The 12,845-nt window shown below is 47.4% G+C and overlaps 1 long non-coding RNA gene across 1 annotated transcript in view; it reads left to right on the top strand.

Annotated features, from left to right (window-relative positions):
* Positions 1 to 12,199, top strand: part of LOC135387023 (uncharacterized) — a 59,355-nt gene extending 47,156 nt beyond the window's left edge. Inside the window, exon 4 of the long non-coding RNA XR_010420792.1 lies at positions 12,174 to 12,199. This is a non-coding gene — a long non-coding RNA (uncharacterized LOC135387023). The remainder of the gene's footprint in view (positions 1 to 12,173) is intronic.
* Positions 12,200 to 12,845: the final 646 nt, after the last annotated feature.

Here is a 12,845-nt window from a genome sequence, read left to right as displayed (position 1 = left end):
TAATATTCGTCAGCACGTTCCTGCGTTTAGCCAAATGATCGGGAAGTGCCCCTTTGCATCCGAATTGTTTAGTTTTCACCGCGGAAATACATATTTGAACGTTTTGGACGTCGGCGGACACGAACCCACTCCCTTCCCGCTGATAATTTTCGACGCGCCCCGTGGACTCCTGAATCACGTCCATCAGCGTATTCGCGACGGCTCCATCGCTGCGAACTTCGCGAGCAAACGCCATAAAGTGGGCTATGTGCGCGGTTATCTCCCCCCGAGTCTCCTTTACCATTAAAACATCGGAACAAACGCAAAACATAAAGGGTATTCTTTGCGCTCTCAATATAGCGAGCATATCGTGAAAGTGACTCATTAAATATTGTCGCAAATCCTCTACTCCCTGATCGTGAACAGATGCCAATAGCATGAATCTTTTGACGATACCTCTAAATGCGGAGTCAGTCTGGAAGAAGGGCAGGAAAGATCTATCCACGTCGGGGTGCGATCGCATCACGTGAGCAGACAGTGTAGGAGGTGCGCCGTCCCAAGAATCGTCGTCCGAATCATCCTCGATATCGTGAGGATCAAAAAGGCAGAACACACACCGAGGCACTGAAAATAAACGCGGATCCGTAAGAAACGTGCAACAAGTAAAGGGAATAACTTACTTGTGAAGCGAGTGAAAGCTGACTGTTCCCCCCCTGAGGCGATCGCGCAGTTTATAAACCAGCATCCACGCTACATGCGCCAACACGTCGGGGCTCGTTTGTTTCCACACGGTCGTAAATCATGTGTCACCTCGAGGATGAGGCCACGTTGGGGCCATCTGTTTAATATCAGAACGCGCGCGGCCGCAATGAGAACTCTATGGTGAGCTTTCACCGTCGAAGAAAATGTTGCATCAAGGTAATGTAAATAGGTCTTCTCCGAGAAATTGGGTCACCTTGAGTCGGCTGCATGTTCCAACGCGTTGGGGCCGCCTGTTTTATATCAAAATGCGCTTCATGGTCAAAATGAGTTTATACTATAGAACGGCGAGCTTTGTTTTATTCTCGGGGAAGAAAATGTTGCATCAAGGTAATGTAACGAGAAATTGGGTCACCTTGAGACAAGCCCCAACTCGACGGTGCCATCTGTTTAATATCAAAAACGCACTTCCACCCAGCGTGGCGGGCCCTAGCTTAAAAATGTTGCGTCAAGGTGATGTAACGAGAAACTGGGTCACCTCGTAAATCATGTTTTCCGAGGCCACGCGTATTAAAACCAAAAGTAAACTGTTGTGCTTGATGAGACAAGTCTATCTGAAGGAAAATATCCCTATGAGCCCGCGTCACCACCTGCTCATTGCCGAAACAAGCTTTCTGTAACCAAACACAAATGGTTCGCTTATGCAGTTTCCAAATGTCCTTCGCGCGCGCATCATATATCACACGCTGTTCCTGCGTGACTGTGTAAACAGAATCGCACCACCCTTGCGCTCCTCCAGGGCTGCTTTATATAAAAGTTGCGATATATACAACTCATTTGAGGTCTGTGAAGCCGTCGGTCGACTCCCGGTGAAGCGCACAACAAGAAAGGTATGTTTGACTATTGTCTTCAAGATGAGGAAAGTTAGGTAATAGTTGTCCTCATTTTCAGTTCATTTGGCGTGCGTAGAAACTTGCACTGAGAGATATGTCATCTATTTTCGAGAAGCTGGATAAACTAAAGAAACCCGGTGATGGGGACATTCAGAAAATGAGCATTGTTCCGAACAAAGAAAAGCTCGACGTGTTAGACTTACGCAAAGTGGACACTATCTATGGGGAGTCCGTGTACGTGGAACTCCTGATGGACAACGATAAACGTGTAAAGGTGTACCTACCCAGTCGTTTTAAGCGACTCACAGATGAAGATTTGCAAGAAATGCGAGAATTACCAGATCTGAAACTAGAGAAGAAGGAGAGATTCAGCGATGGTAAAAGAGGCGCATCGCCCGACATCATCTTTACTCACGCGAAGAAGAAGTGACCGCGAGACCAGCGAAAGTCCGCGTCCCATATGTAATCAGCAGTAAAATAAAAATACATGTATTTCTGATTTTAACTGTTGTGTTGTTGTGATGGATTAGGAAGATAGGCTGATATGATGGGAAGCTCTATTGATAGAATGATATGATAGGGAGCTATAGAGCGTATTCATTGACTAAGCACGTATAGTTTGTGGGGAGCTATAGAGAATAAAGGACACCACGCTTTTTTTAAGCAACAAACAACTTTTCTAGCAGCTTTATTGATTTTAGGTCATTCGCGGCGAGATTATCGGAAAACAGGGATACAATGCTCTTCAGGGATTTCCCTTTCGCCAACAATGTCGCCACGATACAACAGTACACACCACACATTGGAGAATACAGGCTTTGAATACAGACATCATTATATTCGTCGACGGTGAGGCGTTTCAACTAGGGTTCGATGGGTGGCAATCCGAAGGAATCAAAGTAGATGAGGTCATCCTTCATTTTCGCGTACAGAATCCAGTGCTCCCCAGCCTGCTGTCGCCGATCGGTGTTCACCACGATCATACCCAGTCTATCCAGCGCGGGCAGACGATCGTCTCGAGCGTATACACCACGGAAGAGTGCCGAAGTGTAAGCGTTGTACTTCAGGAGTCTCTCGATATCTTGCTCGAACATCGCTAATCCAGTGTGACGTTCCTGTTCTTATCGATGGACATAATTCGCACACTCTCGGACAGTATCAATACGGTCGTGGGTTCGGCCAAGGCACGTCGGAACTTGAGTTGCAGACGAACGTTTCCACGCCTGATCGGTGACAGGTAGACGGATGATTGATCAGGATCCAGGTCGTAGTACAGTAGGAACTTGTTTCCAACGTAGTGGTCGTATTCGTAGGAGACGTTCTTCTCACACAGCTGCTCCAGGAGGTTGAAGTAGCATCGGTGGTTCAGGTTATTGTTGAAGTCGAACGTGTCTATTCGCTGCGTCCCGTTCACGGTGAGCGTCGCCGACTCAATGTTGCAGTTCACAAATCGATACGGGTCCCGATTGAATGCTCCCTGGTAGGCTAGGGTGAGCACGAATGCGACCACCATCTTAGACGGTATCTTCTCTGGAAATAAATCTTCCAGGCACGCATCCAGGTTGCCAACTGGTAGCGAACGAATACGCGATTTACTTCCAGCCAGTGCGTAGAGAGCCTTGCGCTTCTGCAATTCCGTTTCGTGTCCGAGGAATAGGCTGGGAGACACAGTGATTTTCTTTATGTACAAGGTGGCACTCATGATTTCCACTTTATGCGTGTGCTGCTCCTGATCGGTCTTCATAATGCGGAAAGCGCCGGAGCCTTGATAAAAAACAAGCCTAATTTCCACTCCCGATATGAGTAGCTTAGGCTGCAGGAAAACATCCGAGTTGATCTTGGAAACCAGGTCGACGGTCTTGCCGCCACGTGTGAGGTTGTATCATTCGGTCGGTCCACGAGCGCGAATGTTGTTTTCCGATTGACGCGCTTCTTCTTGCGTGTACAGACCTGCTTTATGCACGGTATTTTGCTCCGTGGTGCTGGCGTGAAGCAAAATATCCAGGTAGCTTCTATAGCTATACAAATCATTATTCATAATCATGGTCTGATTCAAGAAGACAGCTACGTTCTTGAAAAGCGACCTAGCAGACGCGTTGACGGGGTAGACCTCGTCGTAGGTCGTCCGATCGCCAGCCTGTGTTTCCGGTAGCGAACCATCGTCACGTACGATGCGGACTTTCGTCACTATGTACGCGGAGTTCAAATCGAGATAGTGGTGCCCCAAATTCGAAAGCTGAAACTCTATGACGGAGGATATGTCAGCGACCGGGTAGAATACCTCATATTCCCCTTTCAGTATATGCCACTGCGTTCCCGGCACGGAAAATAACTGTGTTTCCGAGTTATCCAACAGAGGAGTGTCGGGATGTACGACGTTAATCGTGTCCATCTCGCAACTAAATTGTGGCCACGCAACCAGCGTGATTTATGCCGTCAAAGGCGTCCGGTTTTCTCCTCTTTCTTCGCCCGCCAGCCCCTCCGAGTTCGCGGAGAATTTCACGGCCCGTATCTTTCGCCGATCTTTTAAGCGCACTTCGGAAAGAGTCTCCCTCCGACAGATTTTTGGCTACGCGCTTAGCGGCCGCAACAGCCATCTTTTTTAAGTAGGGCGATACGCGTTTAAAGAGTGGAATAGCGAAACGCCCGAGCTGAGAAAAGAAATTGCCTCCCCTCTGGTACAGGTGCGACCTGTATACCGTTGGAACGCCAAATCCGTAGATTGGTACCGCTTTAGTGTACATGCTTAAAGTGCAGCGTCAGCGTCGATCTACCGCGATTTTGTAGCGGTAGCTTGCGACACGTGTCGTCGCGTATAGAGACGGTGATTGAGGAAATTTCGCGCTGCACTAACTTAAAATACTGAACGGGTAGAAAGCTGAAACTCAGTTGTTCTTTCGTTCTATCGTATACGAATGGAATTAATTTCAGTATCGGATGCCGCCCGTTTCCCACTACGGAGGGCGTGACGAGATCCGTGTATATCATAATACAGTTAATGGGAAGATCTATGGTCACTTCGTCGACGCCCGTATCGTTTTCGGTAAATACGGTTTTCGTGCCAAAACACAGTAGGTACGCAAAGTAATCGGATAATGTAAGCGACACGTTTTCCCGCAAGCTCAACGAACACTTCCTCGCCCACGCATCGTACGTGAGGGAAGCCTCCGGCTGCAGACGCTCATGGATGGCGCTCACGAGAGCTTCGGGTGTTTCGCAGTAATTCGGTGGAAGTGAAATGCGCCGACTTTCCGTCTCTCTAGTGTTTATGTGGATGCGGTACGTCTTCACTATGGGATTACACGTGATGCGCTTTCGGGATCCTTCAACATGGATGTGCTTCACCTGAATGAGGTCCAGGAACTCGGTTGACAAGTTGAAATTCGCCGGGAGAGAAAGCGAGTAAGTGTTGTCTTTGTATTCCACCCGTGATTCTGTATCGTTCGTCGCTCTGAAGAATTCGTTGAATGTGTCGGTAATGAGCGATCGGGGTTCTAAAATTAGATAGTTATTGATTACTATCACCCGGCGAACTCGCATCACAACGGCTCTTTCCTCCGCGAGCGGTAACACGTTTGGGACAGCGCGTACTTTACCGCCCTCCGGGTGATCTCCATCGATGTCGACGATTCCAAAGGCGGGATGCAGCGGTCTGTCAATTAGTTTCTAGTAGCGACGGTAGCTTAAACGCGTAGTGATCTTCCTCGTAAGTCCACTCTATCCCATATTCGGGGAATATTTTCTTCAATGGCGTGTCCGTGTCTTCGAACGTGAGCTGTTTTGTTTGCCACTTCTCCGTTGATAGCGTTATCAGGTTATCAGGCGCTTGGTTCACGTTCAGGAAGCTGTTGGGAATGGAAAATCCCTCTAGACCGACGACGTGCGAATCATCCAGGCGTAGCGGCTTATCTAACGCGATCGTGAAGTCATTCAGCGTGTTGGACGGGTACAGGTCCATGCTGGCGTTCGAGAGCAGATACACGTAACATTCATTTTCTGACATCGCTGGCGGGCACCCAAGAATCGTGATCTTTGGCGTATCCGAACCAACGAACCAAGTAGTGCAATACCCCGTTAATTTTCTTCTTTCTAATCACCGTGGATATGAGTCGCTTATCGTATGAGGAAAGATGGTGGACGGGCTGCAGCTCCTGCTCGTAGAATGATCCCAGTATTTCTTTTCCCGTCGAATCTTTCACGTACACTACGGGCGGATCGGTCTTCCTCGTTCGCGACACCTCGAACACTTCGGCCGTCCACCTTTGCTCGTAGCCTTTGGCGAACACGCCGCGATCTAACGCGAGCCTCACCTGGTCCCCTGCGTTATACTTGCTCTCGCGCGGGGTCGTCTTACGATTCAATCTGTTGAACAGAGCTACTTCATTTCCGCCGTTCACGTTTTTCGGCTTTTCACCCGTGACGGAGTGTACCGAGTCGTTATAGTCAGCCGCTATCTTCGGCAGCGCGTTGATATAATTAAACTTCCCCGTACTAGTGAAATGCCTGGCTATTCTTTCTCTAATTGTTCTCTGCACGCGTTCACAGGAGGCCGCTTTCGTTCCGCTTTGCGTGCTATAGTGATTTAGTAGCGACTGAAAGTACTGACGAACGGGGGAACCCCAAAATTCGCTTCCGCGATCCGTGAGCAAATCCTTCGGAATTCCGTGACGGAAAACTCGTTGGAAGGCTTTCTTTACGTCTTGTGGGCGCTTTGTGCGAATGGGGACCATGTACAGGTACCTCGATAGCGTATCTATGACCGTTAGGATGTACCTGAAGCCCTTGTTAAATTTCTGATATTTGCGCATATCCAGAAGGTCTGCCTGATACAAATCCCGCACGTGAGTTGCGATGATGGAGCGCCGCTTCAATTTTTTCTTCACTCGCTTGTAAAGGGTGTAAGCATCTCCTTTTTTCAGCTGTTCCACGGCTTCTGCGCGCGTGAGCTTGTGATAACGTCGGTACCGATCCACTCCACCTAACCCTTTCTCCCTGATCTTTCTATATGGCCCCATAGTTGCTCCAGCGGGCAATGCAGTGTATTTTCAGAGCGCTTATAATTTTCTATACTTTTTTGTACCAGCGGGGTTTCTTGATGAGCGCGCTACGACGTGCTAAGTAGCTCACGAGAGCCACAATGTTTGAGCGATTGATTCGCTTCCCTCTATATACTAGCACATTATCCGCCTGCCAGGTGAAAACTTTCTTCAATTCTTTTAGCACAGATTTCGCGCGTGCTTTATCAACGCCAGAGGGTGGAAGATTAAAATCAAATTGATTGGGTTCCACTACGGGCACCGAATGGACAAATTCCAGAGGAGGAGGAGGAGGAGGAGGATGATAGTGAGCACGCTTCAGCATGTAATAGAGGGCTTCCAGTATTTTGCCCACATTTACATCGTCCGAATCGTTAGATTTCAGAACTTCACCTATTTCTATTCTATGAGCCATGACCGATGGCTTTGGATATCGCTCGCCCGGCGACTCCCGCCACGAGACTTGATAGCCCTGAGAGGAGCAGTGGAAGTATGGGAATGAGACCACCTCGTTGTCCCCTAATATATTTCTTCAACTGCCCGGGCACTTATGAAGTGACTTGTAGGCGAGGAAGCGGAGGATTTTTTTGTGTTTCTTCAGGTTTTTATGAAGTTCCGTCGAAAGTGGGATATTTCCGCGTAGAATATTCAGACAGATTTCCAAAAGGATTCGAATGTCGTCGCAGCTGAGCTCTTTAAGTAGCTCTGCACGGTGCGTCGGTTTGCTGGCGGCCAATAATTTGAGGAGCGTGAGATGTCTTCTAAGATCGGCCATGATTCCGCGGGCGTAAACAGGAACTGCCGGTCGTGCGGTAAAATACCCGTTCGCAGGCTACGAGAGGGAGGTGTTTGCGCGTGCAGATCCACAACTAAATAACCGTGCGCCTTCTCCGTCGCCTGGTTATATGCGTCGAGAAAATAGGAGAGCCCCTGTTTCCCGAATACCTGACGTCCGAAGGTTTCGATCTGTTGTACGGACCGCGCATTCCGGAACAATACGATATAACTGGCGTTCAGCGATATCATTCGAAAAGCGGCATTATGATAGAACAAGGCTTGTGTGATCAGGATCACTGACGCGTTCTTATGGTGGCTACCCACGTACAAACAACGACTCTACCTCCGATAGAACCCCCTTTTCCGTGATTTGATCGTCAATAACTATGAGAGTGGGATATCGCTCATCCCAATCTGCGGGTATCCGGTCCATAAACTCCACACCGTTGAAATCCTTTTCCCAGCCGGCTGCATACTTTCATACGTAGAGTATCTTCTGCGGTGGAATGCTAAATAATTCAGGGTGTCTCATTATATTCTGCGTGAGCACCGTCTTCCCACACATGGACGCGCCGGAGATGAGAATTCGAGCAGGGTGCTGGAACTGCATGCGCATCGTGGAATAACTTGAGCAGACTGTGTAGCGAGGTGTGATGCATCTTTATTTTCATCCATAGCTCCTAGAGCGTTTAATGATCGTCTCCAGGACTCTTATTTCTTCCTGACATAGTTCCTGAAGCTCGCGCAGTGATTGCTCCCTGTAAGCCGACAGGTACTCGTCCAAGATTTCGCGTATGATTTCCCGCAACTTGTTTGCGGTGATACGGGAGCGCAACATGTGGCAGCACATCTCGACGAAGTTCTCTCGCTCGTGTGACGCCTCGAAGCGGAACCGCGCAGAGTTGATGCACCTGAGTCGTGCCATCAGGTGGCACGAGGTAAGTTTGGATGTATGACATAGAGACATTGGGTTAGGACCATCTGAAGCGGAGACGTCTACATGATCCGTCACATCCGTGGAACCATGCCCAGCATCAAAGGAATCAACCTCTCCAAGACTGCCATGCTTTTCCTCAAACATGTACTCAATAAACGTTGAAAGGTATTTTTTTCCCTGTCTGTTCGATCTCATAGAGCTATCTGAGATAGGTTAGAACTATCTGAAGCCGCCGCCGAGCGATCCCCGCACCATCTGGCGGGCGCCGGGTAAGTTTGAACATCCGAGATAAAGCCGCAGCGGGGTCGCTGCCGTCTGGCGGGCGCTAATGAAGGCTGCGTTCAGCGGGCCCCAATCAGTGGGCCTGGAACGGGCCAATCGGCGGCGGCCAATCAGAGGGGGCTGGGATAGTGCTCAGTAGGCCTAGAATGGACCAATCAGCGGAGCCGGTCGCGGCGGGCGTGCACCAATCAGCGTGAAGCAGGGGGCGGAGTCAACTAATGAACATAAAAGGGCGGAGCTATGGTGAACCAATCAACACGATCAGTAGGTTTAGCGTGGACTAATCAGCGTGAAGTGGGGCGGAGCCAAGTATTTAGCATAAAGGGGTGGAGCTACGGTAAACCAATCAATGCTCAGTAGGCTTAGCATGAGCCAATCAGCATGTGAAGTGGGCGGAGCTGAGCCGACTAATTAGCATAAAGGAGCGGAACTACGGTGAACCAATCGACGATCAGTAGGCTTAGCGTGGGCCACTCAACGTGAAGTGGGCGGAGCTAATGGCGACCACTCAGATGGCTTTGGATTTGGCTTGTGATGGATTACAAATGGATTGTGCTGGCTTAGAACTGGATTGTGTTGGCTTAGAATCGGCCATCTTGGATTAGAAAAAGGATGTCGTTATAGCGCACGGTTCTTATGCCGCTGGAATATTATGCAGTCTATCTCTATACTACTGAGGTGTTGAGGCATGCATTATCGTATGGGAAGTTGCTTTTGTGTATTCTATCGGTAGCCACTGCGGAAAAGTTTCTCCAGCTTCTGGCCAGAGACCCTTTAACGTCCCTTGCGGAAGACCGTGTGCCTAAGCAACTTGTACCCTGCCACCAAGTTGCTGGCGTCCTCGGCTGGGTTCGAACCCGATCTCGGGGTCAGAAGGCGAACACGCTACCGACTGGCCGACTGAGGCCGCAGTACGAGGTTTGAAACTAGTTATACATTTTTCCCCTCTCTTATGGGCGAGCACTGCCTTAGCGCACTGTTGTCATTGCTGATTATTAAAAAAGAAATACGTAGAGAAATTTCATTTGGCAAAATGCTCCAGAACTATAAGGTTCCGTTCTGCATCTTTGAGGACGTTGCACAACATATGAGCACACTGAATGGAAAGTGCACATGCGACGCTTATTCCCTTCAAGTGTAATGCTCGCTTCATCTAGCACTGCATCTGTTATTGGGGAGACAACGATAGCAAAGCCAACGGATACCTTTTTGTGCACTTAGTGCAAATAAATAGAGAAAAGAGGCACACACTCAGTGACCCCTCACAAAAAACAAAACACACACACAGGACATTTGTTTGAAATGGTTCAGTTCAGTGTGATGACTAGAACAGACTGTAGATGAGTAGAAACGAACAACTTCAACTTGATTACTAGCTGTTTAATTCTCCAATGTGGCCGAGACGGGCCCAAAAGAAACTAGTGCCAAATCAGTCGGCCGTCGCAGAGAAATGAAAACAAAACTCGCGCTGGTGCGAGGAACACCTAAAAGGTGAACCGGGACACGTCATTGTCATTTCTAATTTCTTACACTGTATTTTCTTTTTCATTTTAATCATTCGCCCATTCAACACATCTGGTGTGTTAAATTAACACCCGAAAGGCATAATTGTCGGTACTAAACAGCATCAGTTTGCTGTCTCCGTGTTATGAACATTTAGGTCACGGCAGTCAGTCTCAAGTTCGAGCGTGGCTAAAAAGCTCACCACACGTATCATTACCCAGAGCTGACTCTGCACCACCTTTTAGGCGAGAGCAGAGGCTGGGAAAGTGTCCGCCCTCTCTGGCCTCATATTGGCCCGCACCCAGGAGGCGGAACCTCCGCCGCTCTTGGTCAACTAATGGAACCTCAGTCCCAACTTCTCTGAGCTAGCGTGTCCCTGTTAGAATAATGTCCGTCATTGAAGTACTTATACTTTCTGTTTAACCCTTTCTGTGTCACCTTATTTTGACATTGGTGCTTGCTTTCTCAATATGGTTACTGTTTTGCTCTTTGGAACACAAAAAGATGGTACACATATGCATTCTGTTCGCCATATTTGGCTTTGAGTTGAAATGCACAAAGAAAGTAGTTGAATCCAATGAATAAATGATTCAAATGAAGACATTTTAAGGAATTGGACGATAACTCGATGACCCAACATGTTGTTGAGTGATTTGCATAATTGTTACTTGTGCCATGCCTGAAACTGTGTAGACAATGCGCTTCACAGCTTGTAGTACTCTCCTTGTAGGTGATAGCTATAATGCACGAAATGTGTTCAATTTTCACACATCCACGAGCCAGTCCTTGTCCCGCGTCATAAGACGTGAGTTATGATTTTGGCTCTTCTGATTTCTTGAATGTCTCTGATACTCACCTAGATGGGTAGAAATCCAGCGAACCGGTAGAGATGTAGGAAGGGAGTTGCCTCAGGACAGAAGCCGCCGATATTTCGAAGAGAGACTGTTCTTCTTCTGGGCACCGTCCTCATCATTGGCATGGCATTTAAATACCATGCCAATGATGAGGACGGTGCCCAGAAGAAGAACAGTCTCTGTCCGAAATATCGGCGGCTTCTGCCTCTGATACTCACCTGTTTCATGACAGTCCCATTAGAAGAACCGAGTTATATGCAGTAGTTTAAATTTGTACTTCGTGTTGCAAGCTTTTGTTTGTTTCCCTCCACCAGACACAAAGGATGTGCAACGTTCAAGCTCCCAGCCAAGCCTATTTCATTTGGGAGGTTCAAGTAAAGAAGGCAGACAGAGTACAAACTCCAAGTTAAATATAAAGTTTTGTCCACCACCTTTTTACACGTTGTTTGGACATAATTGTTGCTCCTAGCACGTGTGGAATTTGAATCTCAACCTTTAGTGAAAGGTATCGCATCAAAAATCCTTCATGGTGCTAAAAGTATTTTTTAGTAATTAATTTATTACAGTCTACAAATTTCTTGCCTGTAGTAGCGCAACCAGGCGCTGTTTCACTTAGCTATCAGACTCTACAATTACATGTTCATGACTGGCACTGGAATGATGAAAGATCAGGAAAGCGCAAACGAACCCTTACCTATGAGTTAGTGAGCGGAGATAGGGCAACGAAAGGGTGTGCTTCTGCGTGACTCCATGTGAGAGATTTGTAAATTGAAACTGATTAATTACTAAACAAAACATCAATTAAGGATTTCACATTTTCCTGAATGTTGCAGTTTCAATAACACAGGTGCTGGGACTAATGAGGGTGCAAATGATATTCTTATTGCTGATATTGGCCTGTACCCTAAGGATGGTAATACGAACAGGACGTTCTCTGATAGCATCAGTCATTTTCTACCTATTCGACCGTAAGGCCTTCGTGAAATGTCTGATTTAGTCCTGATTTCTCCAATACCGAATAATATTTGAGCAGATATCACGGGTTCCTTAACTTGAATGTAATGCTTAACTCTGCTTTACTAAATGGAGTTATTGTCACTGAAGCATTCATCGCGCCACCAACTAACGTTTGTAATTTTTTTTCATTACCCATTTTTAAATGTTCCCATTTCTTGATGGTAGTTGGATCATTTGCTCATGCACTGTTGCACAGAAACCTGTCAGCAGAATATTTGGAATGCCTGCTGAGTTGCCAACTAGCGAGTCAAGCCTTCATGAATTGGACTGCAGCAATGAGTCTGGAAAACCCAGCAGTGACGGTAATTGCTTTTGAGTGGCTCAGCCAGAGTGTAGAACCAAATAATTTAGGGGTTCGGTCCAGGCTTAGGGATTTTAGATTTGGTTCGGGAGCGTAGAATAGCTGTTTGAACAGTTTATACGGGGTCATAACGGTTCGGCACACTGTAGAAAATGTTGTGCCATAATTTTTTGGTAATGTGCATATTCGTTTTCCTGCTGCGTATCATCATATATAGTGAGCTTCAAAATATCTTAAAAAATGAAGGAAAATCGAAGAGGCCAGTGTTGTCCTGATCTCCTGTCAAATCGGTCGACATCTTTTATTACTAAATAGTGCCTACTCTGTGGTGCTAAGATTGCCACAGGAAACACGAGCCCCAGCTGGGACCCCACCCTAACAATGACACAAAGTGCATCACCAAAAGGATAGCAAGTGTCGTGTACCCCCCTTGTGTGTAGATTGAAATTTGAGTAATGCTTGGAGCCACATCAGTTAGTTGTCGCCCTGGAATAGGGTGTCCTCCTTCACACCTTTCAAATTATCCTTGTCCAAAAAGGGAGAAATAACGTGAACAGTTTACCAAAT

This window comes from Ornithodoros turicata, chromosome 3 (genome assembly GCF_037126465.1).
Source record: "Ornithodoros turicata isolate Travis chromosome 3, ASM3712646v1, whole genome shotgun sequence".
Taxonomy (NCBI): Eukaryota; Metazoa; Arthropoda; class Arachnida; order Ixodida; family Argasidae; genus Ornithodoros; species Ornithodoros turicata.
The sequence above is the reverse complement of the archived record's forward strand: the minus strand, read 5'-3'. Positions and strand labels throughout refer to the sequence as shown.